Source organism: Nilaparvata lugens, chromosome 11 (genome assembly GCF_014356525.2).
Source record: "Nilaparvata lugens isolate BPH chromosome 11, ASM1435652v1, whole genome shotgun sequence".
In the NCBI taxonomy this organism is placed as follows: domain Eukaryota; kingdom Metazoa; phylum Arthropoda; class Insecta; order Hemiptera; family Delphacidae; genus Nilaparvata; species Nilaparvata lugens.
This window is the reverse complement of record NC_052514.1, coordinates 18,031,744-18,059,708: the sequence shown is the minus strand read 5'-3', so window position 1 is coordinate 18,059,708 and position 27,965 is coordinate 18,031,744. Positions and strand designations below refer to the sequence as shown.

The 27,965-nt window shown below is 35.2% G+C and overlaps 1 protein-coding gene across 7 annotated transcripts in view; it reads right to left on the bottom strand.

Moving 5' to 3' along the window:
* LOC111055253 (protein vein-like) overlaps nucleotides 1–27,965 on the bottom strand; it is a 133,162-nt gene that overhangs the window by 58,296 nt on the left and 46,901 nt on the right. The gene's annotated exons all lie outside the window — the stretch shown is intronic.

Here is a 27,965-nt window from a genome sequence, read left to right as displayed (position 1 = left end):
TTGCTGGACAACCCTGCATTTCCGCAACAGGTTGAGGTTCTAAAATCAGTTCCACGCATCTACGAGTTCCAGTCGAATAAATCAGATCCTTCAATCGATATGGAATGTTTCAGTAGTTTGATCAGCAAAGTTCTCAACATGCAAAATGTTCGTGAAAAATACAATTTTTCGCTGTAGTTGATCACATATTTCAGTAGGTCTGAACATCTACATGAAGAAACTTGAGAACTGTTATTAGATAATTTCAATCCCTTTGCACAATCCTCACGATAAGATGGTAGGTATATCTAGTCTCAATGCAATACACAGTATAGCACCTTTAAATAATGAACTGATCAACCCATTTTCTTATAACTCTTTTAACGACTCTGGGTGGTAATGCGTTTGTGTGTGAAGCAAACTGTCGGGCGATTATTACTTTTGAATGTACTAAATCAAGATATGATTCAATGTAAACAAATAATGCGGGATTGTTTTCATGTCTGGGGCCAATAACTACTCGGCACCTCTCCGCTGACGGTTATTAAGGGGCAATAATCATTATCGGCGATGAAAATTCTCTAGTGAAATCGAGATGGCCATGGTCATTGCCCAATCCAACCCCTGCTCACACTCTCTTACTCAGTCACACTCTCTCTCTTTCTCGCTCTCTCTCGGTCGCACGCGGTGCCTCGACCTCTTGCTCTATTTTCAATCGGTTTTACGAACCTTTCAGTCGCAAATAAATCGCCTTTTGTCTGCCCTGCCGAAGGATTACGTCATCATTGATAGGCGGCTTCATACTTACGATAATAATGTCCGATAACGACTTGGCTAATGCCTCCGGTGGTCCAATGGCTCTCTCTCCTCCTCACTCTCCCATACCTCCTCACACTCTCTCACCAGTGACGAATCTCCCCCGAATTATAATTGCAAATGATGTGGCACTGCTGCAGAGACGGGAAGGTGCTCTTCCAGCACCCACTGTATGCGGACGCTCTATAATTAGGACAAGATTCAATTCCCAAATCAATAATCATAATAATTCTCGAATTGTTCAATAAGGAAATATTGATGTTCAATTTGTTTCTGACTGCAATATATATCCCGTTGTATAGTAAATTATCATATCTTGAGTTGTTGAGAAAATAAATGAGATCACAAAAAATAATTCTTTCTCTGTTTTAGTTGCTGATGGAAATACATTTTTGGCAATAACTATTTGGTACACTTTGAAACCTTTTAGACACAAGTTGATTATGTTGTAAACTCAACAATTCTCAGACTCATCTCAACTCTTTTCCTTATTATTTTGACTATAACATTATCAAAATAACTCAATCATTTGTAAATCAAACAGGACAGACATTCTGAGGCACCATTTATTTGGTTTTTCTTGATTTTATTACTTTGATTGCTTATTGCCTCAAGGCATCATTTATGTATCACCATCGATATTGATAGAGTATTTCATATTCAGATATTTCTGACTGTGTGAAGTGATTGAGGTATTAAGTTGTTATTAGATCTTTTGAGCGTTTTTCAAGCTGTACTACCTTGCAGTCAAATAAAATGAAAGCATATCTTTATACCATATCTGAGTTCTGAAAGGAGTAGCCCATGAAGCTGTTCAACTATGTGCTGCGTTGAAATCATAAATAATTCTTATCATTTTTCTAGTATTTTTAGTATATTAGAGGTTTTCCTAGAGGCTTATTAGAGGGTTTGTACAGATTTTCCTAGTAAATATTTTTTTCTTCTCTCAATTAGAATTTCTCTATTAGAATGGAATGATTTAAAAATTAGCAACATAGAATATAATATTATTTCAGATTAATATTATATTTTTAGCTCATTCCTCTTCTCTATATAACAATAATCTATGAATAATCTATATTCTCATATTCTACCCAACTTCCTTCGAATTTGAATGAGAGGCTGAAAAATAAATTTATGGCGAGAAGTTCAAATAACATGAGAAATTCTTGATCAATCCTTCAAGCAATGTGAATTATTTCGAGGACATTATTTAAGAATCATTTTGTGGATATTTGATCGTTTAATATGGTGATAAGCATGTTCTGAACTTGGAGTATACTAGCTCCAATGAGTAAACAATACAATAATTATAATATCACTATATTATATTCAGTATTATTGAACAAAAACCCTCTCAGTCTCATTAAGGTACCTGATGACAATACTCATAATATTATTCCTCTTATCAAGGAACAATATTATTGTAATAGCAGTCTCAGAGTAATAGAATGTTATAGTATAGTATCCACAGTAAATGGTAGCTATTTGTTTCTCTATAGTCCTGAGAATGGATCATTATGAGCATCCTCTGGGAAAAATCACCCACAATATTGGACATTTATGGCTTGTAGTGACGAAATCACTGGATCCAATCTGCGCGGCTCAAGTTCCTTGTGCTAAACTGCTACAGTTAAAGGCAATAAAAGCGGAACAAAATAGAAAACGGAACGAACAGTATGCAGGCAACGGAGGCGATTAATACTGATCTTTATCGGTTACAATACCGGTGACTGTGAAATCTGGCCAGTCGACTCCTACAACTGGAGTCCTCAGTTCCCCTCTCCCCACTTACAAGCCCCCCTCGTTGCGTGGTCGCAATTAGCACTATTATCATGGATTACGTTATTAATTTATCGTCTTCTCCTGTCTCCTTCCCTTCTCTCTCACTCACTCTACATTGTAACATTGACAACGGTAAACGAATCTTATGTTATTTTGTAAGAGTGCCGCTAGCTTCCAATCAGTAAGACCCTTGCGATAACTGTACCAAACGCTCAACCAAGGCCTCTCAGCGTATTCTACCACATGTATGAAAACTCGATTAATGCAGAATTAGAAAAAAGGTTGTATTTTTTATAGTTCGACTGGGATAAACAGTGTCTACAACTTCTAAATTATTTTAATCTAAATTATTTAAATCATTCTCACGCTAAGAACGTGAAGAATACAGATATTAAGCAAATTCTTGGTTATTCACTCGTACTCATAACTCAGATCTCTATTGCTTCAAGTATGTTATCTATTATCTCCCAAAACAACCTTATTTATTCCTATCAAATAGCCCTTCTTTCTATTGAAAACCACTCTACTTCTGGAATATATCTTTTTCGAAATATACTCATTTCTGAAACAACTCAATCAATCTTATTTTCTCCAGCTCCTCTCTCAATCTTTCTCAAATCTCTATTGCTCCAAATATGTCCCTTATCATTTCACGAAGTCACCTTATCCACTGGTATAAGAAAGTCATTTTAAATTTATTCTATCAATTTCCTGAAGACTTCTTCGGTCTTGTTTTTTAATAAAGTAATTCAATAGGGTTGCTTGAATTATTGATAATTGATAAATGGATAATTCCATAGTACCCTATTTTCTTCAAAACTTAATGCATAAAATATAACAGCTATAGATGATATACAGATATTAAATAATATACAACTATTTTCGGCTTTCAATCCATTTTCAAGTTTTCTCCAAAATCGTTTCTCCTTCTTCAAATATACTACTCTCTTTAACAACTTATCATTTTTATACTTTCCAAGTCATCTCTCAATCTCTTGAATCTCTCTATTGCTCCAAGTATGCTCTCTATTATCTTTCCATCTACTTCTAGTCACTACCAATGACTACAAGTAAGTGATCTACTAGTCGCTTCATCTATTCCTATCAATTAGCCCATTATATTATCAAAAAACACTCGACTTCTCGAATCTCTATAAAATACACGCTTCTGTGGAACTCCTCAACCAATCATCAAAAATCCTTATTTATATCAGGTCGTTCTCTAATACAGTACGTTCTCTAAAATACACTCATACATTCTCTAAAATAAAATCAGTCGTTCTCTAAAATACACTCTTCTCTGGACACACCACGACCAATCATCAAATCTCCATTTATCCAGATAGTTATCTAATACAGAAACAGTGTAGTTGAGGAAGTAGAAGACAAGTTCTCGGGATCAGTCGCAACAGTAGTGCCAATTCAGGCTGATTTGATGCTACTCGCATTTGTGACCGTTGACTTGAGAAGTCAGCAGCAGTCAGCAGTGTAAATCAGATAAGCCGTGCTTGACTGCTGATTGCTGACCTCTTCTGCTCAGCGCTGACCTCTCAGCTCACTACCACACTAGCAAACGACTATTTACACTATATACATCACTAATATATGTATGTCTCACTGCTTTCGCTCCGTTATTATTATTATTTACCGAATGTAATCAGATCTTGAGTCGGCGTTGTTCGATTAAAATATATGTGTCATATTGTTGCAATATTATTATGTGTAACACTGAAATCATTGATTGCGACCTATTGGCCTGAATAGCTCGTTATAACTATAGTTACTGTGAAATATTATTGAGTTATGTGGTAATGTGCTGTGGAGAATTGAAACATTGTGAGAAACTGATCACTTTACTCTATGAAGCGACAGCTCCTTATGGACAGTTCTCAAATTTTAATAAATTTCTATTCGGATTTTTGATTTTCTGAGCTTTTATTCGTATTACTAGCTTGATGTATGACTCATTCAACCCAACGTATATCATATTAAGCTTATTATATGACTCAATCAAGACCGACAAATGTGTATGAGCTCAGAAATTGATTACTTGCAGAAATTTGGGTAATCAATTTTGAAAGTGAAAAAACATTTGATTTTTGATGGGTCATGAAGCGAGAGAAATCGCAAAAGCAGAATTTCCCCATAGCAATGAACATTTCAAGAGCTCAAAATATATTTTCATTCAAACTCTTTTAGTATTTTTCAGGTATAGGTTTAAGATGGCGTTATTGATTACAAAATTAAGTTCTCATTCATGCTTTAACATAGTCTATGTGAATTTATTAGTCTTTTGAGGCTGTTAATAAGTAGCAGCTAATCTAAAAACGAACAATATATTATTTTTTCTTCTGACAATCACGGTTGCGGCATGACCTTGACATAGCCCTGTTCTAGCAACTCTTTTCCAATATTTATGAATAGCAATTTTTTGCCCATCTCTTTCTAGGCCGCCCAACATCTCTCCGTCCAGATGGTTCAAATTGAAGATGTAAAAAGATATGTTAATAATAATTCAAGGGAATTTCAAATTTAATGCTTTCAACCACGCCGAAGTATTCGTTTAATAATTATTCAATATTCATTACCTCTTGAACAAATGCTATTTCTCATTTATTTCTATTCATTTCTCAATTTATGATCAATATTATTAGGTAATCAGGATAGAGTAGTTTTTTTTAGTTCCAAGACCAAGCTTTCGATAAAAGATAATATTCAAACAATACGTAACCTATATATTAGGGTGATGCAGGAGAGGCTAGAAATTATATTCCATTTTTTTATTGGATAAATTAGAAAAATAAGAACATAATATATGTTTGTTGATTATAATTATAAAACTCCCTTCACTAAGTGACTGGAAGGCACTTTGACTAATAATACATTTTCGATGATGGATATTGAAACTTAACTATACTAAACTATTCTAGTTTAGAAACTTCTAACGTTTCCAAAGTCCATTGATGGTTTCTATGAAAGATATTTATCAAGTACCGGTAAACTACATTTTTCACATAAAAGATCATACAAAAATAATGCAAACAAAAAGTTTATAAACGAATATTTCAAAACTGTTGCCCAAAATCATCATCATTATCAGTGGTAAAAAAGGACGACGACTAACTGGACCTTTTTTCTACCACAATAATTTTATTCTCTCAAGAATGCTACTGACGAATGGGTTGAGAAAACAACTGTCAAATCCAATGGCATTACGCAAATTAGGATATCAACCAGCCCTGTGATTGTGAGATGTTTTTTACATCATCTGGTCAATTCGTAACAACGTCTGTTATGGATAACAATTCTTCCACAGAATTGGTCCAACAACTGCTGCTGTATATGTAGAGCTTTATTATTAATATAATTACAGATCGCATTCCTTTTGAATTATGGTACAAGTGGACCGCACACAGTTCAGTTGCTCAGTTCTTTTGGATGAGAATCACATATCCTGACAAGGCGTGTAATTTCATTAAAACAACCAATATTCAAAAACCTTTTATATCAAGGAACCATTAATTTCTCCTGATTTTTGTGGTATTGCAGCCCAGGAACTGTAATTGACAGTCTTTTTCGATTATCTAGGTTCTGTTTTTGCAACGGTATTTATTAATTTTTGAAAATTATTGGATCCAGTACAACTTTGAAATGCAGTTTATTCGCATATTTTTAAGTCTCAAAATATTGAAGAGATATTTCAAAGTCTCAAAATATTAAAGAGAGACTCTTGGGAAACAGCAGAATCAACAATCTTATTCCTTGATTTTGCTATTCACAGAAGATGCTCCCTGAATCAGAACATTATATTTGGCTGATTATTATCTTTTAACCAGATCAGTCAACAAAATAGTAATTAATCGAAAAGTGAGTAGAAACGAAAAATCATTTATCTTCGAACAGCATGATTATGGGGGACAAACTTCAATTTTTGCAGAATATAATTCGTTGCTATTCTGTTGTATCACTTTGAGATCATAACTCAATCCTTAACTCTATCGTTGAATTTTATCGCCCACTTGATTGCTCTTTAACCAATTTTTCTGTAATTACTCAAATTCCATTTGCTTGGATTGTGTTAATTGCTAACAAGAAAATTTTATTTTGTTATATAGTTTATTCGTTACTTGAACATATTTTATTTGAATAATATATCATTATTATTATGTCGAATGTTGACTGTTGAAATTCTCAAAATTTCCTGCAATACAAATCATTTGTTGACAAGAAATTGCAAGATGTTTTTGATACAATACACTGGAGTCACTCAAGGACAACTCAAAATTTATTAATAACAACGATGCCTCTTACTCAATCAATGCTGACAGATTCAAGTGAATCTCACTGTAAAAATGATTCTATTTTGTTTCAGAAATGAAGTAATTAGAAATGAATAGTATATGCAACCTGGTGTCGGCATGATCTACAGTGCTAAATGCATGTGCGCTGTTTGAAAAGGGTTGCATATCTCAGTTAGAAGATGCAGCAGGTTCACGTTCGCGCATGCGCTTTACGGTGCTATCGCATTCCTGGACAAATGAGCCTCCGGCTGATTGGTTTTTGCCCTCTGCAACTCTGTGGAGGGCCACAACCATTGTCGTGCATATTTTACCCCTATTATGAGACCGTCTTCACTTTCTCTACCACTACCCAACACCACAGTTACCGGAGGAGATGGTGAGTTCCTGCTTCTTGTAACCCACATTCTTGCCGGCTTCCGAAGCTGCTCACTGCTCACGACACGACCGTCAACATAGCTAAGGTGTCCCGGCGAATTCCTGGAAGTTCTTGCGTGTCACGTGTATTTGTATACCACATTTCCGCCGCCACACTGTTTCCTCATCTAATTTTCTCGTCCATTTCTTTTCTGCAGCCTCTGGGCTACAGTGGTTGAAGACCACTGGCTGTATACTGTATACGAACCTTGGTTGAAAACAACATAATTTGGAGAAATTTGCTGTCTTATTCTCATGAAGCCTGTCCGCTATGAGTGTTGACAATCACGTTGGTTATTTCTACTCAGTTAGTTACGCTCCGGAGCAATTCAGTGTAGGCTTTTCCGAACCAGGCTCTCTAATGTGATATAATTTATGAACCTCTATGCTATGTTGTTCACAGTTCATTAAGCTGACTTGCTGGTGTGGTTCCTTTCATCAAATTTTGCATGTTCTCCAATGAATCAGTAAACACTATTGTATCATCGGCATAACGAAATTGTTGAGCTTGACAATTCACAGTGATAAGATATAATAGTTGAGCAATTATATATGATAATACACATAATTGATAGTGTGTTAAAAATATGGCTCCTGATAAAAAATAGTCCTCAAATGGAATTTTCTATAGTTTACGAGCTAATGCGATCGAATAAAACTGATTATTACAATTCCTGAAATCGACTCTAGCATGAAAGCTTCCTACAATCATAGTATTCAAAAATTATGCATTTTATCATAAGTTGTTAATACCTGTAGAAAATTGAAATATTTCTCTGAAGAATCAATAGTATAATGCTCTCATCAAAATTGGATTTCATAGGCGTTTGTAACATATTTTATCAGTGTACATATCCGTTGTGGACTTAATAATGTTTCAATCTTCCGATTTAATTCACATTAGCTCACCTTGTACTTTGTGCATGATACTCTTTGAAATACGCCAGATCATATATAAGGTTCATGAATTCTGATAATTATTCAATTTTAAATTCTATTTTTTTCTTTAATTAGATTATTCAAAAAATCATCTCAAATTGATTTCACTATAAGGAAAAACATTTTTCTCCCTCTCAGCTTATATACAACTTTTTATTCTTTATTGATTGAAACAATAAGTACATCATCAAAGTGATAGGGATCGAAAAAATAAGGTAACCTACTGCGTGAAATACATGATTTTATTTTCGATCAGGAAGTTCACAATCTTGAAAAGGGGTTGTTGTGTACAATCTATGTAATGTGTCAATGAGTCGGCTATCAAAAAACTACGAACTCAATGAGCAGGCTATGAAATCTATCTCCAGGTCTCCAGAAACCATATAATTATTTCCTATTTTGAGTACAACATATGTAAATAGTAGGATATAGTCTTCAGGGGGTCTTAATGATTCTCCGCCACTTTAAGATAACTATCAAATTTCTCATCAGCTTCTGAGTAATCTGATGTATGATATTCACCTTCCACAGTTTGATACTGAGTTCAGTGAATGTTGACAATTTGATGCGCTTTAACAAGACGAGTAGCATATGTAGCTGGTTTCAGAATCATGACTTGTGTTGAGGAGGCTGTTTTGATTGTACAATTTCAAAAAAGATGTGAGTTGAGAACTAGTTGCAATCAGTTATCTTCATAACAACTTTCCTTAAAGGAAGCTCATACATCATTAGCAGTCCTTATAATCGGATCATATTTTGTTGGTTAGTCACAGATCACAGAAACACATTTCACAGCCGCCATTCTAATCGATAGTAATAATTATTTCTCCGATAAAGTGCGAACTTTTGAAGCAGCCAGGAATGTGCAACCGTTTGTCAGTCAGCCACAATTGGAAGAAATTCTTCAAAGAGGTGTAGGTTAGGTTAGGTTAGGTTATAGTGAGATTCTCTCAGAATTGTCAGCATTGGTTGCATGGGAGGCATCGATGGTATCCATGAGGGCTGCTGACAGTTTGAAGTGAGTCTCTCTGTAGGTGTAGCTGAGCCGACCAAGACGACATATTCCATGAGTGTATCTTGATGTCTGTAATTGCAATTGTGAGCCTAATGTCTATCATTGTGCCAAATAAGGCCATGTGCACCTAATGCCCACTGCAGACAGACTGTCGCTCAACATTCACAAGTGTTATATGCAGCATGTGCCACAAGCCACATCAGACATCAGTCCAGTGCGGTGTGTGCACAGAATAGTAACAACTAACAAAAACAATCCATCGTTTTTTCTTTTCAACACTTCAATATTATTTTTGCTACACGTGGTCATCAGTTATTATCATATTCGTCTCCCCTCTCCAATCTAGAGTTATATGCAATCCTTTCTACGGTTAAGTGCTGGAGGGGAGGGTGTCCTTGCGACCCTCTCTGAGAATGGACTTCTTTCTTAACTTCATCACCGTTTCATGTGGAAACATTACAGTAGTACCTTAACTTTCGCATACTTCATTATTTTTCTTGCTAAATATTATTATAGAACGCTTTAGTTTAATACAATTCACCATGTTATTTTACTGATACTGGTATTTATTTTTAAGGCTAGAACGTAAGTTGAATTTTGCATTGTTAAACATAAATGAATAAAGAGATCTGAATCTGAATCTACACCTATCAGGATATTTCCATAAATTTCATCCTTATGTTGTTGTCATGTTTTCTTCATCTTCTTCTATAAAATTAATTCCTTCTTATCTTCGACTGCTTCTGTATTTCCAATTCTGAAACTTATCATCTGTAATTATTAAGGTGCCTACAGATATACGCGCCGCGAACATGAGCAATTCACTTTTAATCAGCTGATTATATCTGCATTTTTACAGAAACGGTAAGATACAGATATAAAAAGCTTGGCATCAGCTGATTAAAAGTAAATTACTCATGTTCGCGGCGCGTAAATCTGTACGCACCTCTATGTGTAATTGATTTATAATGTATGTCAATATTGTCAATGCTACAATAATATTGTCTGAATGGCCAATGACATGTATTAATTAATAAAAAAAAACCTGTTTTCCATTTTGTGATTTACTAGCCTTCTGTAATTTATTTTTTCATCTATATTTATAACCGATTCGATTCGTCAATTATCACTATTCCCTATCATTTATTTATTCCCACAATCACAGTACCAAATTAATGATTGTGAGAGAATCATGGTTCCACATCATTTGAGAGTTTCACTGATAGTCGAAAACTTCATTGTTTTTCCTTCATTTTATGTAATATTTTTAAAGAGTAAAAAGTAATTACAAAAGTGTAATATTCAGTTCACTTGAGCTATCTCAAGTAGCAATCACAACCAAATTTTATGGCATATCGAGTCCAGTTTTCCAGAAGTTTTTCCAATGTATAGTATTTCACAATCGGGACGAAGATGAGAAATTCAATTTCTATTTTGAAAGCTTCATAATCCGTACCCGGCCTAGTTTGGCTAATCTTGGAACAAGGTGACTCAGGTGTGCCATATATATATATATCACCAACATCAGTGGAAGAGAGAGATGGAGGAAGAGAGAAACAAACATATTTTCGACTGTTACTAATTGCGAATTTTTTTCAGATCTTTTGTGAACAAAGTTTAGCTGTTTTGATAAATCAAGATATCCAACGTGAGATAATTTTTCTCGCATAGAAAATGATCTTTAGAATTTCATCAACAGAATTTCAGATCATCGATTACCGAAGCAATAATCCAGTTTCCATTATAACATTCAACTCAACGCTCATCAACTTTGAAGACAACCTTTATATTTCAACAGTTACCAACTATATTTTTCATAATCCTTTGGAATGACTTATTCTGATAAAATGATTCAACTCCCATTCTAGAATAATTCAATTCTAGTTCTTAAAGAGTACAATGCCACTCAAATACCTCAAGAACAGCTCATCTCGTCAAAATAGGAATGTGATGAATGATGAACAGGAATGTTCTACAACTTCTCCAAACTTGAGGTTTCATCCCACTGTGAAGTTTTCGTCTTCTTTTAATGAACAAAAATACGAATATTCATATTATAATGTACGTATAAGACCACTCGGCTAAATGTTCTAGAAAGCAATCTCAAGTTGAGAGTTCTGTTACAACCTTAATAGAATAACAACACTATGTGCCGGTCGCACAGAAGCCGGTTAAATTTTAACCCTGATTTATTCCACGAGAACCAATCAGAGAAGCTGTCTTTTCAAAAAAGCCTTCTCTGATTGGTTCTCGAGGAATAAATTACGGTTAAAATTTAACCGGCTCTTGTGAAACCGGGCCTATATTATTCTGCTATTTATGTACGATTATCAAGACCGCTGCATGATAAATGATAGCAATCACTTGAAGTGTAATTGAACAGTATTTCATCGACGTAATCAATTCACACCCAATTATTAAATCATTTTTCAATGTTGGACTAGACATAAAACCAAACATGTTCATTTCAACAATATAGTATAATCGTTTTTGCAGAGCTCCTCCAGAAAGCTCAGCAATCCAATTGGAAGCGTCGTTGCGTGCGGTGGCTGGTGTGAATGTGTGAACGCATGTTTATTTAAAACTGTTCATTTTCCCACAATCGAGCTCTGCGCCCGACTCAAATCGACTGGATTATAATAATCACAACAATAATTGTACCCTCACGCAAACTCGAGTCGCCAATAGAAGTCTTAACATTGAATAATTACGAGCAGGAAATGTATAATAATCATAATGGACATGTAGATGATATTACATTCGTTTTTTCTCGATGTGTAAAATAGAACAATTTTCGAGCGATACAAGTTGGAGCTACTACATCAATGATAATTATAACTGGTTCAGAGTGAAGTGAAGTTGAGAATTTGAACTATTTCAACTGGTTTGGAAGGATGCAGTATCAATTCGACAAGCATGCGCATGCGCTCACATTCATAAGCATACAAACGCTATCATACTTCAATTCAACAGTCAATCACCGATGTTGGTTTGCACCAGTATGTATAGAATTCAATATTCATATTTTGAATATTTCCATATTCTTTAGTCTACTCACTGGATTGCACCAGGTGTGAGAAGAGAGATGAATTTTAATCCAGGATGAGCTTCAGGTGGAGTTTATGATCTGATTCAAAATAATTATTTTTGGTTGATGCAACTCAAGAGTAAGGTGACAAGAGAATTCAAAACTATATCAAATTATGATTTTCAAAACTTTGCTACCTCCATTACAAAATATAATATAATTATTAATTATATCACTTTTTGATTTGGTACTAGCGGTAGCGTAAGGCGACTGTAGAATTCAAAATAAATTACTCTGTTGCATATCCATACTTTTTCACTGTTAAAATTAAACTTGAATTTAAAAAAACACTTTTGAAGTGAGAATGCACTCACATTGGTAGTGACGATCGTTTCGACCTGTTGTTGGTCATCATCAGACTCCTGATGACCAACAACAGGACTCATCAGGAGTCTGATGATGACCAACAACAGGTCGAAACGATCGTCACTACCAAAGTAAGTGCATTTTCACTTCAAAAGTGTTTTTTAAAATTCAAGTTAAAAATAAATGTATATAAAATATTTTGCTTTTTTTTATTCTAATAATGATATTCAATAATATCATGTTTTCTTTGCAACCTTAATTTTTTTGAATTTTAGATTTTCAAGTATTGGAAAATATTCTCCCATCATATCAAATTAATTTTCTCTATACTCTCTCCTCAATTTCGAAGTTTCTATTCATTTGGAAAGATAGTTTTTCGTTATGCTCCTGTTGAGAGATGTTATAAGTTGAGAACATTAAGCGGAAAAGTATTATTGCATCTAAGTCATTAATGCCATTTCTTGTTCATATGCTTATTGAGTTTGACTTGGATTCAAGTATTACGATGACTTTGTATATTAAAATAAATTATCGTCTAATATATCCAATTTATTGATAACTTTCAGCCTTCATGGAGTTGCAAGAATGTATCTTCATGGAGGTATAAGAGGACAGTGGGACAAAAGCTTTCAAGGATTGCAAAGTGAGAATATCATAAAATTTTTCTCAACAAACTCTCTAGCTCCCTTATCATTTTACATGTCACTTTGCTTTTTCTTACTCTCTCACTCACATTTCGCGCAACTCACCCCTTCTCAATAACTTTCCACAGAAGTTATTATAACGGTGTAATATATTATTATACTCATGACAAGATTACATAACTAATTAGCTGAGGCTCCGGCTTTCCACGGTCTGTTTATATTTTTACATCCGCTATAAAATGCGAACTGTGACACAGAATCTGTGGAAAGACACCTGATTTGTGGTCTGAAATATTTTCAAATTTTTGGCGAAGTTCCAGTGGTGCGTATTTCCGTGTCGCATTGGGAAACGGTGCAGGTATTTAGCTCATCTGATATTGCTGAATTTTGCAATGGCTTCTATCTCAGAGGCTTAGCATATTCCAACTTGAATTTTTCTAGAAATAAGGGGATAATTCTGATGTTATTCTGATAGTATCATCAACTGAAAAATCAATGGAATCCTGTTAGATAATCCTTACTTCAATAATAATTCTAGAGACATAACTCTTGGATTGCTATTGTGCTTGGAACTACTGTCAATATTGAAAATAGAATTAATTGAAAATGGATAAAAACTCTTTTTCCATATTTTTTACAAAATAATCTTGTTCTCCATGCCAATACAGTTAAACCCGATGAAATTGATTCATTGTTTCAACGTATCCACGTTGGGTTTAACTGTATTGGCATGGAGAACAAGATTATTTTGTAAAAAATATGGAAAAAGAGTTTTTATCCATTTTCAATTAATTCTATTTTCAATATTGATAATATTTCAAATACCGTGCTTTTCTTCAATGTAGAAGTGGGCTAACCTTATTATATTGATTCCTAAAAGCAATTTTCCCATGAGGAAAATTACATTTTAATACATGAGGAATAAGTTACATTTGGATTCTAATGAACGAATTTCAATTTGTTGATACTTTTTAATCACATGACCATTCACCTAATTTCGAAATATCAGTCTCAAACTTTTATTAGAAAAATATTAAAAAGGAATTTTGAATATAGGCTTGATTTCAGATAATGGACATCAGTTTATTAGATATAAGTTGGGAGATTACATCTTGCTCTTGATCGACGATTTAGATGTATGAGGAAGAGAGCTAGAGAGATACAAAAATAGAGTAAGGAAAGGCAAGAGATAGTGACTGTGTGCGATTGAGAGAGAGTCGAGGAGAGAAGAATGTACGAAGAGGGAGGAATAAGTAATAAAAAGTGAAAGAACAGATGAATATAGATGTGAAAAAAGAATATCAAGTGATGAGAAGAGGATGGAAGGAGGAGACTGGAGAGAAAGGAATCCTAGGTTTTGAATAATGACTAAATCATTCCCACACTTTCTAATATTGATAAATAATAATCGGTGATTAAGCAGCGCATAGGCTTTAGATGTCTCAATAGAAAAGAAGAGATACAATCTTGATGTTTTTTCCCTATCCAAAAAAACCATCACCACCCCCTCCCAAATGGATTCAAGTTCAAGATCAGTAACCTATTATCAAGAAAAACAAATCATGAATATTGTGATATGTTTGTCTTGATGCTCTGCATGAAAGGAAAGGAAATACTTTGACAAAAGTCAGGATTCAAATTAATGAAAAATGCAGTAAATGTTATGAACTGATACGATTTGTAAGAAATATATATTTTATCTTTCTAATTTGATGTTCAATAAATATGACTTATTCATTTTCAAGACTCAAATTATTGAACAACTATTATTAAATAAAAATCAAAATTAAGGAATTTTGAGGAATTTTTTTATAATAATTATTCATTAATTTATTAGAATTTGAATAAATGCAATCTCTCATTAGTTTCCATCTGTAGAATCAAATTTTGCTCATACATTCAAGGTTCCAAAGGTTACTGCAATATTCGAATGAAAATTTAATTCCAATTCTTTTCAATATACTCAAATATATAAGAATACAAATAGAATACAAACTCCGGTATAAAATAATATGAATTAATGGTATACATCGAACATCGTTTATATACGAGTGTTATCTCAATCTCAATATAATCCACAATATTGTAACAAACAAAATACTATATAAATTATCATGAGCTTCATCAATATAAATAGAAGAATCAATATACACTCCATTGTAGTACCCCCTTTAAACCCCATCAACAACTCATATGTCCTCTTGTACTGTGAACGCTTTATTACCATTTTTCCGAGACCATCTCTAATATTATCAATAATTTCATCGAAATTGATAGCGAGATGCCGTCAAATTATAAGAGCAGCAGCAGCAGCAGCAGAATACATGAGCGAGCCAAGGTGGACTGCTTGTTCCAAGTGCAATGCTTTCGTTCACTGATCACACCGTAAGGTAGCTTTCAGAATTGTAACAGCTTTGTAGCCGCAGGCTGCCTCACAAAATGGCCTGGATGAGATCGTATAACCAAATACATGCGTAAAGGCGCATATTACAGGGCTTGCCGTTGTAAGAATATATATTTTATCTTTCTAATTTGATGTTCAATAAATATGACTTATTCATTTTCAAGACTCAAATTATTGAACAACTATTATTAAATAAAAATCAAAATTAAGGAATTTTGAGGAATTTTTTTATAATAATTATTCATTAATTTATTAGAATTTGAATAAATGCAATCTCTCATTAGTTTCCATCTGTAGAATCAAATTTTGCTAATACATTCAAGGTTCCAAAGGTTACTCCAATATTCGAATGAAAATTTAATTCCAATTCTTTTCAATATACTCAAATATATAAGAATACAAATAGAATACAAACTCCGGTATAAAATAATATGAATTAATGGTATACATCGAACATCGTTTATATACGAGTGATATCTCAATATAATCCACAATATTGTAACAAACAAAATACTATATAAATTATCATGAACTTCATCAATATCAATAGAAGAATCAATATACACTCCATTGTAGTACCCCCTTTAAACCCCATCAACAACTCATATGTCCTCTTGTACCGTGAACGCTTTATTACCATTTTTCCGAGACCATCTCTAATATTATCAATAATTTCATCGAAATTGATAGCGAGATGCCGTCAAATTATAAGAGCAGCAGCAGCAGCAGCAGAATACATGAGCGAGCCAAGGTGGACTGCTTGTTCCAAGTGCAATGCTTTCGTTCACTGATCACACCGTAAGGTAGCTTTCAGCATTGTAACAGCTTTGTAGCCGCAGGCTGCCTCACAAAATGGCCTGGATGAGATCGTATAACCAAATACATGCGTAAAGGCGCATATTACAGGGCTTGCCGTTGTAAGAATATATAATATAAAGCGAGAGTAACTACCGCTTATCAATGGACCACACGCGAGAGTAGGCTAAACGCTACTAGAGACTGCCGTCTTCATTAGAGCAAGGATCTGCTCTTCTGGCATACCTCCCTCCACCTTTTCTACCTGTTTTCTATCAAAATCTTATAGGAAAAACATTAAGCTTGCATTGTGAACTGACAATCTTTGTCTAGCTAGAAGTCACGTATATTTATCAGCTTGATCGAATTTGATTCAGCTTATTATAAAGATTTGATTGATTGATTTTTGATTTGCTGTGCGAGAAGTCGATAGACGCATTGCACAAGAGCAGCATTAAAAAATACATATTCAGATGGCTCAAGAGATCTTCATGGGCAGCTCTAGTTATCAATCGAATCTTTATAATGAGCTTACTAATAAAATTCGACCAAATGCTGGAGTTGAAAAATCATATCGATCATTGTTGTTCGTAAGAAATTTCAAGTAAGAACTTCATCATTTATACATATACATATGAAATTCAGTTTAAAACAACAAGCAATACAAAGAATATTGTTACAATAGACAATGTTGTTATTGTAAAAGAATAACTAACAAGAACAACATTATCTATTTGATCAGTGAATGATTTTGATGCGCACTGAAAATACGCATACATTGAGCATGATGGAAGGGGAGAGTTTAATTCGAATTTTCCCAAGAGTACATTCTTTCTAATGAAAAACATATAATTAAATCAATCAACAATATGTAAAGTTCCCATTTCACGAGATAAAGTAGAGAAGTGTTCAAGTTTCTGAAGGAACCTTGATGATTTTCTTGAATATTTCGAGGGGTTTCTCTCAGGAATTTAGTTTGAAATATTTGTTTCAAAAGATTATAACAGTTTAAATGTTGTAAGAACATAGTTTCTAATTTTTCTTGAACACAAAAATATGTAGTTTCACGATTTTCAAAGGAATATCACAGTGATCATGTCATACTTATGGAACTCACTAGGGACTCCTACCAATAGCTGACATCATCATGAAAATAATCGACTTGTTCAGTCGGATTGATTTTGAGATGAGTTTCAAGCAAGTAACAACTTCATCGAGCGAGGAAAAAATTGAATTAGCCAGTTGGCTTGTATCCAGTTAAGTGCATCAGCTGAAAATTCAATCTGCCTTGAAAATAGAAGCTGTGAGAACACAAACTGATTGAAGAGTGATTCATAAATTGAATGGTAACAGATTAAAAATTGACTCATTCACGTATTTGCTTGTAGGTCAGCAGGCTATTCTTGTATGCTGACCATAATATACTCAAGGTGAGGAAATAAAGATTTCAATTCAAGATTTGGAACAAGCACATTGAAATTAACTCTGCTGAAGTCTTAAGAAAAAGAATTTGTCAAAATACTTTATAGTGAATTCCGTTTGCTGGCTTTAGTTCAGTGTTACTTTTAGATAGCTGAAGAGTTCATTGTAAACCCTAAAAATGCTTCTCTATTTTAGCTCACCCCACCTTGAAGCCTTTTACTTTGTATTTGATATTTTTGTACTTTGTTCATATTTTGCTTTTGTTCTGTGTGTGTTTTTGAATTAATTTTAATTCGAATTATTGGAAAAAATGTTATCCATTCATACAAAACAACATTATAATGACATATGATCAACATATATATAATAATGATGATTTCTTCTGATTCATAACACTTTAGGGTAATGATGAATATACAATACTTGTCGCCTATGACATTAAATGATATTTTGTTATAGATTACTTAGGTATTGGGCCTATATGATGTTATACTCATACATAATGTAGTTTATTCATGTGGAATATAGATTTTCAATCACATTGGAAGAAATTTAATTCCCTTGTCCTAGGCTAGAATTCACAAGTTAATATGTTAGATCATTTTTATTATTATTTACAGATGGAAATAATTTTTGAATAGTAGCTCTCATCGAATTTCCATCTAGCTGTTAACCCTGCTCTCAATATTCGCATTAGCAGAAGTCTTCGGGGTGATTTACAGCTTTCAAATTGGATTTGATTTAATTGGATTTTGTTTAATAATAATGATATATTCCTATGTATTGTGAAGTAAATCAAGGAATAAAAAATTATGGGATATACGCGTATTCAGGGTATCTAGAATACATTGTAGGTATTCTAGGTACATTGGATATACTGTAGCATAAACTGAAAGTTATTATATGCAATTTTTTTCAAGTTTAAGGGTTATGGCCTCCAAACAAATTATTTGATTACGAGTCTTAAGTTTTAGTTCAAATTGACAGGAAATTATCAGACTGATCTTTCAATAAATTACGATCATAAAAGGACTCCTGTTTTGCTGACTGTTAACGCCACATAATGACTGACTGTATATCGGTACACATTGTAAGATAATAGTGCGTTACGGACTGGCGGCTCAGCTCCACTTGCCATTAGTCATCAAAGTCGTGTCGCCTCACAATCCTAAATTTAGAGCCGAAAATGAAGCCGACATGCGTAAGCCGACTTGTCGACGACTGCAGCAGTCGACTTAACGGCCGCCGAATGAGTGAAGGTTATGTTTTGACTTGCCTAAAGCGTTTGATAGAATGGATGCTTCTGGAATCTATCTTTAAATTACGCCCTTTCACTAGGCATAGCATAGCACCCTTCTCTGTCCACACTTAGTCCCGCTCGAAATATTTCCCTATTCACGTTATAAATAGACGGCAAAGTATCTTCTACATTCTCTCCACCTCTTTGCGTTTACAAATTGCTGGAAAAGGATTTCGGTCCACGACGCATTGTAGCGGCGATTGAATTCCTGCTCTATGAACTCCAGCTCTCAACTCTCTTGAAGACACACACTCTTCTTCAAGATTGGCTCCAATAAATGTTGGTTGATTTCCCTCTGGAGAATACTGATTCACTTCATTCTTCTTCAAGAATTGTATCTTTATCTAAAAATGTTATCTTTAATCCACCGACCCCTTCTCAATCATTCTTTACAAAATGTTGGTTTTATCCAGATGTAATAATCCACTATAATATACAGAAATATGATGGTGAATGAACACAGAGTTTGTCTTCACCTCTGCAGATTAAAATGTAAATATCTTGTATTGTTGGGGTTTATAATCTTGAAATCCCAATTTAGAAATATCCACTACTACTTCGGCCTATTTTTATTGAATAAATTGAAATTGTTTCTATATTTTTATATTTTAAAAGGTTCATTATATTTCATAATTGCTCCGAATAACTCAGGCAATTAATGGTCAATTAAATATCCACTACTACTTCGGCCTATTTTTATTGAATAAATTGAAATTGTTTCTATATTTTTATATTTTAAAAGGTTCATTATATTCCATAATTGCTCCGAATAACTCTGTCAATTAATAGTATTAGGCCTGAGGTAAGACATGTGGTGGTGATGGAATATGCAGGACAATTTGGTAATATATATATAATATTATTAATCAACTCACCACTTTATATAGTCCTCATAAAACTGGCCGACACGATACAACAACGACGTATAAGTGTTATCTCTCCTTCACACATGAAGCACGTTCAGTTCTCAGCACATCATCATACGGCACGATCCGACACATACACGACAAACTGATAAGATTTTTTTCTTCACCGTACTTCCGAGATGTGACGTCACACTCAATTGCCAAATCAAGGAAGGGTAATAGGATGGGAGGTGAATATAATTTGATATTTTATTTTATTTCGAATTACCTTAATTTTTTAATAATTTGGAAAATATTATAATCTGTAGTATATTTACTGTTTTGGGCCGATCAATCTATCAGCTGTATGGAAGGAGCGCTCTCTGTTATCGGCAATAGGAGATTATGAACTCAGAGATTGGCGCCTACTTTCAAGATTCTTTTGATTTAGGCTGTTTCTATTTTTATTGGAAAATATGCCGTGACAGTATGGCCTTTTCGGTCATTACAAATATGTTGAGAAGCTTTTCAATTGCATGCACTATCAAGAAAAAGGTTGGAATAGGCTCACTAGGGCGCTGAGTGTGAATCATATACACAACAACAACCTGGCTAACTTTAATAAATGATAAGAATTGCATTTCTGATATTGAGACGTATCCTTGAGCCATACAATATAAATTATTGTCAACCATGATTAGATGGGAAATAAATGGTCATTAATACTAAAATATATCATACAATTGGTGCCGGTTGCACAAAAGCCAGTTGAATTTCAATCATGATTAACGAGAACCAATCAGAGAGGCCGTCTTATCAAGAAGGCCTACTCTGATTGGTTCTCGTTGGATTAATCACGTTCAAAATTTAACTGGCCTTTGTGCAACCGGGTCTAAGACTCTTGTAATGATAGAATTATTGTGAAAATTCATTTGTAATTTCAAAAAAAAGTTGGAGAACATGCGGTATGAAAATACATTATGAAAACCCCCAATTGCTCAAAATTATTAGGACTACTCTACTATGGATGAGAAACCTTGGAATGAGGAATCAAATTTTTGTAGAAAGCTCCTAGAGAGGACAATGTACTGTGGAGACAAAGTTTCCAGTTGATCTTTATATCAATTACATCGTAGAACCAATCAACTAATTCGCTCAATTTCAGCCGAAGAAGCACTTCACCCTTTTAGCAGTCACTCATCCCGTTACAATAATACTCACACACAAATAAATAGGCAGATAAAAAAGGCAGAGAAAATACAGCTAAACACTAAATTACGACCGCCAAGAGACTCGATGCCACACATCAGGTGGGAGGCGGGGGAGTGGGAGAGGGACACACTCCTGCCAACTCGAATAAATACTACCAATATATATTTTTTATATAGTATAGCCGACTCTTGCGGAGGTGTATAGTCGGGCGGGCTTTGTTTACAGCCAAGAGAGAGGAAGAGAGAGAGCGTGAGAGAGACATAGAAAAGACAGAGAGAGAGAGAGAGAGAGAGAGAGAGAGAGAGAGAGAGAGAGAGAGAGAAATAGGAGAGTGAGTGTGTGTGTGTGTGTGAGAGAGAGAACAAATTTCCCGGATCGGAAGTAGAAGAAACAAAATTCATCACAGAAGAGAAGCGGATAGGAAGAGGATACAAAATGGATGTACAGAGGAAGAGATTAAGATACATCAGAGAAGAACTAGAGAATGTGTGTGTGTGTGGTGTGTGTGTGTGTGTGTTGTGTGTGTGTGTGTGTGTGTGTGTTGTGTGTGTGTGTGTGTGTGTGTGTGTGTGTGGTGTGTGTGTGTGTGTGTGTGTTTGTGTGCGGATTACGGTGGATGGACGGAGATGCATTGAAGGAAAGAAGGCGAGAGGAAGAAGATACATCAAGGAAGATACAGGCGAATGTGGGAAGTAGTCGCAAAGAGAGAAAAGGCATTGGAACGCGTAGGTAGGTAACAGTGTAGAGACTGATATAACTGAAAACAGTAGAAACAAAGTGAAGTCGTACACTGAAAAAAGATGCTGTGATGAACAGTAATAAGGTTGAGAGAGGTGGAAGAAGGAAGAAAGTGGAAGGAGAAAGATTTACTAGTTTGATACAGAATGGAAGGCAAAGTAAACATGGAGAATATAGGGTGCACACAAAAGTGAGGAGAAGGATTTGGTAGGTGGGCAGGAGAAAATCTGCGAAGAGTGAGTGAAATACAAGTCTAAGACAGAGATAAACAAGAAAAGATGCTGATTGAAGTGTAAAGGAGAGAATGAATAAACGAGATGAAGATGAAAAAAGATAGGAACAGAGAGGGTTGGATAGGAATGAGAGGTGAAAGAGAAAGAGGATAAAAATAACAGAGAATTATGAGATGTTATGATAATGTAGAGAAAATTGCAAAATTTTGAAGAAATGCAAAAATGATGAAGAAGATTAAGTAGGTGAGTGTGAGGACAGATAAAGGAGTAAGGGGAGGCAGAGAAAAAAAAAACAGACAGAGTAGAAGAACACGGAGACTTAGCAGAGGTGAACAATAGAAGGAAGAGAATACTTGAGAAAGTACTCAAGTTGATAAAACGAATAAGGACAAAAAAGATATGAATAGGAGAAATTGAGAGGAGGGAAAGGTCAGGAGAGTACTGGTGAAACAATGAAGATATCATAGGTTTTATTATCAACAATAATACGAAAAACGAACAGTGAACCAGAGAGGAGAAAGTGAAAAAGAGGAGAAAAAATAAGACAAGAGAGTAGAAGAAAAGATAAGACAAGAGAGTAGAAGAGAAGATAAGACAATAGAAGAGATAAGTAGAGAGAAAATAAGGAGAGGAGAAGAAGAGAAGAGAAGAGAAGAGAGTAAAAGAGGGAAAAGGAGGGAACAAGAAAATAGAAGGGAAGAAAAAAGAAGAGTGAGTTGATAGAAGGAGAGAAGTGGAATGGTGAGTAGAGAAGATAAGAAAGAGGATAGAAGAAAAGATACTTGGAATCGAAATGAAGGAAGTGTCGGAGGAGAAGAAGAAGAAGAAGAAGAAGAAGAAGAAGAAGAAGAAGAAGAAGAAGAAGAAGAAGAAGAAGGAGAAGAAGCACAGGACTTGGAGGAAAAGGAAAAAGAGAAGGCAAGGAAGAGTGAGCAGGCATGTCACTGACCACCCATAATACGGCCTCTTAAAACTTGCAAGACTATTCGGCCGTCTGCTTTCCCCACACATTCGAAATAAGTTGGCGAATATAATCGAACGAGAAATTCATTATCCCCAAGGAATAATGTAGCACGATGGGAGGCCCCCCCCCATCCCCCAACTGCCAACATATCACTGCTCTGTCTCCTAATAGGCATGTGATTGGATGCTAAGGAAGCCACTCTACGATTGACACATTCCCACATTACTGCATTTACATTCAAGTTCAATACGCATTTAGTGAAAAGTAATTTAAGCAACTCCTAATTTCATGGATTTAATCTTTTGTTTCCAAATGTGAGTGATTTCGTTTGCTTCCAGAGTTTTCCTACAGTTCACACAACATAGTTGAATGATTCATTCGGTTAATCTTCAATTAATATTAATATCAAGTTTTGAAGATTTTAGACTTTAGAAATGCATTATAGTACAGTAGAACTCCAATTATCCAAACCCAAATTTATAATCCGAATCATTTTAAGAAAAGTATAGGGGGAATTTCTGCTAATTATCGCGAATATATTTATGTTTGAATAACATCAACACTCTATCTATTCAGCAAAGTTCAGTATTTATCCAGTTATAATCAAAGTGTATAATACTATAGGCTACTATACAGGGTGTTATTTAATAGAGGTCTGCTTTCTAAATTTTCCGAATTTTTTTAAAACTCCGAATATTTGATTAACCAAATCGGGTCTGGTACCGATAAATTCTGATAATTCAAGTGTAATTATTGTCGACTGTGTAATAAACTTGTTGGCTGTGCGTTTATCACGTTATAGCATGATTTTGTTATAGCTCAAATTAGATTTGTGACTTCCTCTCGATAATGTCGTTGGAAGGGTGGCTGTTTAAGTCGCTCCAATCACTGATAGGCTACAGCTTTAAAAAAACGTCAAGGTGGTTCGGAAACTAACTTGAAATAGTATATTAGTTAATCATGATTAACATAAGATAAGTGCTAGCATAGAGCTCATGGATATATCATCTCATATAAAATGCATAATGCATTCACAAGTTTGATACCAACTACTGTATCAGATGCTGCTACTCAGTACGCTTCAAATGGCATTTATTCGAAAAATAGGGGATGGAATAGGAGAGGGAGAGGATTGATAAGTTAAAAGAGTGTTGAAGTGGATGAGAGGTGGGAACAATCGAGAGGACACCCAAGAAGAATGAGAGAAGGAGGAAGAATGTAGGGAGGAGACAAGATGAGGTGTTGCAGGCGGAAAGAAGATGCGCACTGACCAGGAAGAGGGAGAAAGCAGGAGGAGGATGAGGAAGAGGGAAGAAAAGAGGCCGATTGAGGCACGAGCCTCACTGTCCAGAGAGGGACTGAGCAAGAGCGCCCTCTTTAACATTCCCCGCTGTATAACTATCTCGTTTTTGTTTCAACAGTAGAGGCCCTGCGGCTGTTTAAGTTCCGAGCATACTTTCATTAAAACTTGTTCGTATTTATATGGCCGTCACCCGCCACCCCCCGCCCACTGCTCTGTGTTGTCTGTGATTACCCCATCTGTCTGAACCCAGGCCCGGGCCTCAGGGCCCTTCCGATCCTATTTTGTTTCTTCATTAAGCCTTAATTATTTAATTAAGGAGCAAATTTTTCTCAGAAATTTTATAGCTTCAACCACCTACCTAGCCTTCTGATACTAATAAATACATACTCCGACTCAATACGCAACAGTCACATCATGTTTGGCACTCAACACAATAGAAAAATAAAAAATGAAAAGATACAAAGGTGGCGCCTAGAATTATCTGAATACAAATTCAACATAGTCTACAGACCTGGAAAAGAGAAATGCACCAGCTGATGCACTCTTCGTATGTATTACAGCTGGTTGTTCAACATTGAACTCAGCTTGGCAAAATACCATGATGAACTTTGTCACACTGGTGTAACTCGTTTCTACCACTGGCTCAGAATGAAAAATCTCCCCTATACTGTAGATGATGTAAGGAAAATGGTGCTCCAATTGTGCAATTTGCTCTGAAATAAAACCACAGTATATGAAGACAAAAAGGAATCTCATAAGGCAACAAAACCTTTTGAACGAATTAAATGGACTCAAAGGACCCGTACAATCAAAAACAAGAAATAAATACCTACTGGTGATGGTTGATGAGTACTCAGATTCCCTTTTGTATTTCCTTGTCCAGACATGACTGCGAGAACAGTCATAAATTGCCTGGTCTCATTAATCAATGTTGGCCTTCAAGCTATATTCACACAGACAGAGGAACATCCTTCATTCAACTGAGTTGAAGAGCTTTCTTGGCTCAAAAGGGATAGCAACTAGTAGATCAACGCCTTACAATCCGAGAGGGAATGGTCAAGTAGAGCGATATAAGGGAATTATATGGAAGCAATAACACTAGCTCTAAGATCATGAGACTTGATTCAAATCGATGGGAGGAAGTGTTGCCTGATGCACTTCACTCTATTCGATCTCTTTGGTGTACACAACATTTGCACCCCTCATGAACGAATGTTCCTACACATGAGATCCTCAACAAATGGACAGTCACTACCATCTGGCTAATGAGCCCAGGACCAGTTGGCTGAAGAAAATGAACGAAATTCAAAGCAAGATTCATCAGTAGAAGAGTTGAATTGATTGAGGCAAACCAGAGTATGCTCACATTCGTCGCCCTGATGGACAAGAGTCCACTGTGTCGCTCCGTCATCTTGCCCCTAGATAACACGAAAATCTAGCCGGGTAGAATGATATGATAACCATATGTTTTCGTTGTCATTGATCATTCATAAATATCAATGTTGTTGATCCGTTACTAGTAGAAAGTCACGTTCAATTTTATTTGATTAAAGCTCTACAAATGAAGAGTTTACTTATTTCAGAGCTCATGGATATATCATCTCATATAAAATGCATAATGCATTCACAAGTTTGATACTAACTACTGTATCAGATGCTGCTACTCAGTACGCTTCAAATGGCATCTATTCGAAAAACTAGGGGATGGAATAGGAGAGGGAGAGGATTGATAAGTTAAAAGAGTGTTGAAGTGGATGAGAGGTGGGAACAATCGAGAGGACACCCAAGAAGAATGAGAGAAGGAGGAAGAATGTAGGGAGGAGACAAGATGAGGTGTTGCAGGAGGAAAGAAGATGCGCACTGACCAGGAAGAGGGAGAAAGCAGGAGGAGGATGAGGAAGAGGGAAGAAAAGAGGCCGATTGAGGCACGAGCCTCACTGTCCAGAGAGGGACTGAGCAAGAGCGCCCTCTTTAACATTCCCCGCTGTATAACTATCTCGTTTTTTTCAACAGTAGAGGCCCTGCGGCTGTTTAAGTTCCGAGCATACTTTCATTAAAACTTGTTCGTATTTATATGGCCGTCACCCGCCACCCCCCGCCCACTGCTCTGTGTTGTCTGTGATTACCCCATCTGTCTGAACCCAGGCCCGGGGCCTCAGGGCCCTTCCGATCCTATTTTGTTTCTTCATTAAGCCTTAATTATTTAATTAAGGAGCAAATTTTCTCAGAAATTTTTAGCTTCAACCACCTACCTAGCCTTCTGATACTATAAATAAATATACCGATCTCCATCCTCAACATGGGACCACCGAATACCTACCGCCTTTAATTAATCTATATGCAAATTACATGTATGCAATCACTTATCGATACGCTATACATGTAGATTAACATCTATAGAGATTTTCTGAACATACGGGAAGAATGCGGATGATTTTTTCGGGGAGGGACCAACTGAGAGGAGACAGGTATAAATGAGGTCTATTCAATAAACAAGGATGCGTAATTACAGTCAATAACAAGAGAGAGTGAGAGAGAGGCCGTGTGAAAGCACAAAGACTCCATTGTTGTTCATGATTAGTTCGGGGGAGATCATCAATAATTCTGCTATGATCACTTCGATATTTGGGAGAAATTTATTACTAATCTTCATCTAGTCTGGATATGACCATACTCCCCATCAAATTAATATCAAATCAAATCAATTTATAGTTTACATTGCTTGTACCATTGCCTGAATAAATATGTGTATTGGGAGCTCTCAAATATTGTACTGAATGTAATATTTCAGAATTAATCTTTTGAAACGAATAATAAAACAATTACAAAAACAAAACGTAGATACGACGTAACTGAATGGAAATATGATCAAATAGGCATGAACATAATCAAAGCATATACGAAATGTTTCGGATGGACACATTAATCGTCGGTCCCGGCTGTCTAAAAACAGTTTTCAGATCATGTCGGAGGCCCTGAAATAGATCAGGTGCGACCTGAAAATTCTGATACCAGACCTGACCCAGCCAGGTCACTCGAAATTGTTATTTTTTTTAATATTATTATAATAGAAATGTATTGTAAAATACGAGAAGATGAGAATACAATAATATTATCTTAGTCAAACGAACATGAACATTTGAAACTCTTAAAGTTGAGTCATCTTTATTTTTTCTTGCCTTGATTATATCCGCGCAATTTGATTATTCAATGATTCCTCAATTGCTATAATCTTCACTCATTAGGAGCTGTTACTAACTCCTGAATATGAACAGTTTTCTTGAATATTAAGTTTCAGTGGGTGGAGTTTCAATTGAGATGCCATATTCCTGATAAATTCTTGGTCCAATAAAATTAATAACACTATTCATCCATAGCAGGAAAAACTTATGAGAGATTGATAGAGATTGAGATTGATAGAGATAATTTTATGAGAGATTGACAATGTGTAAAAGCCGAAAA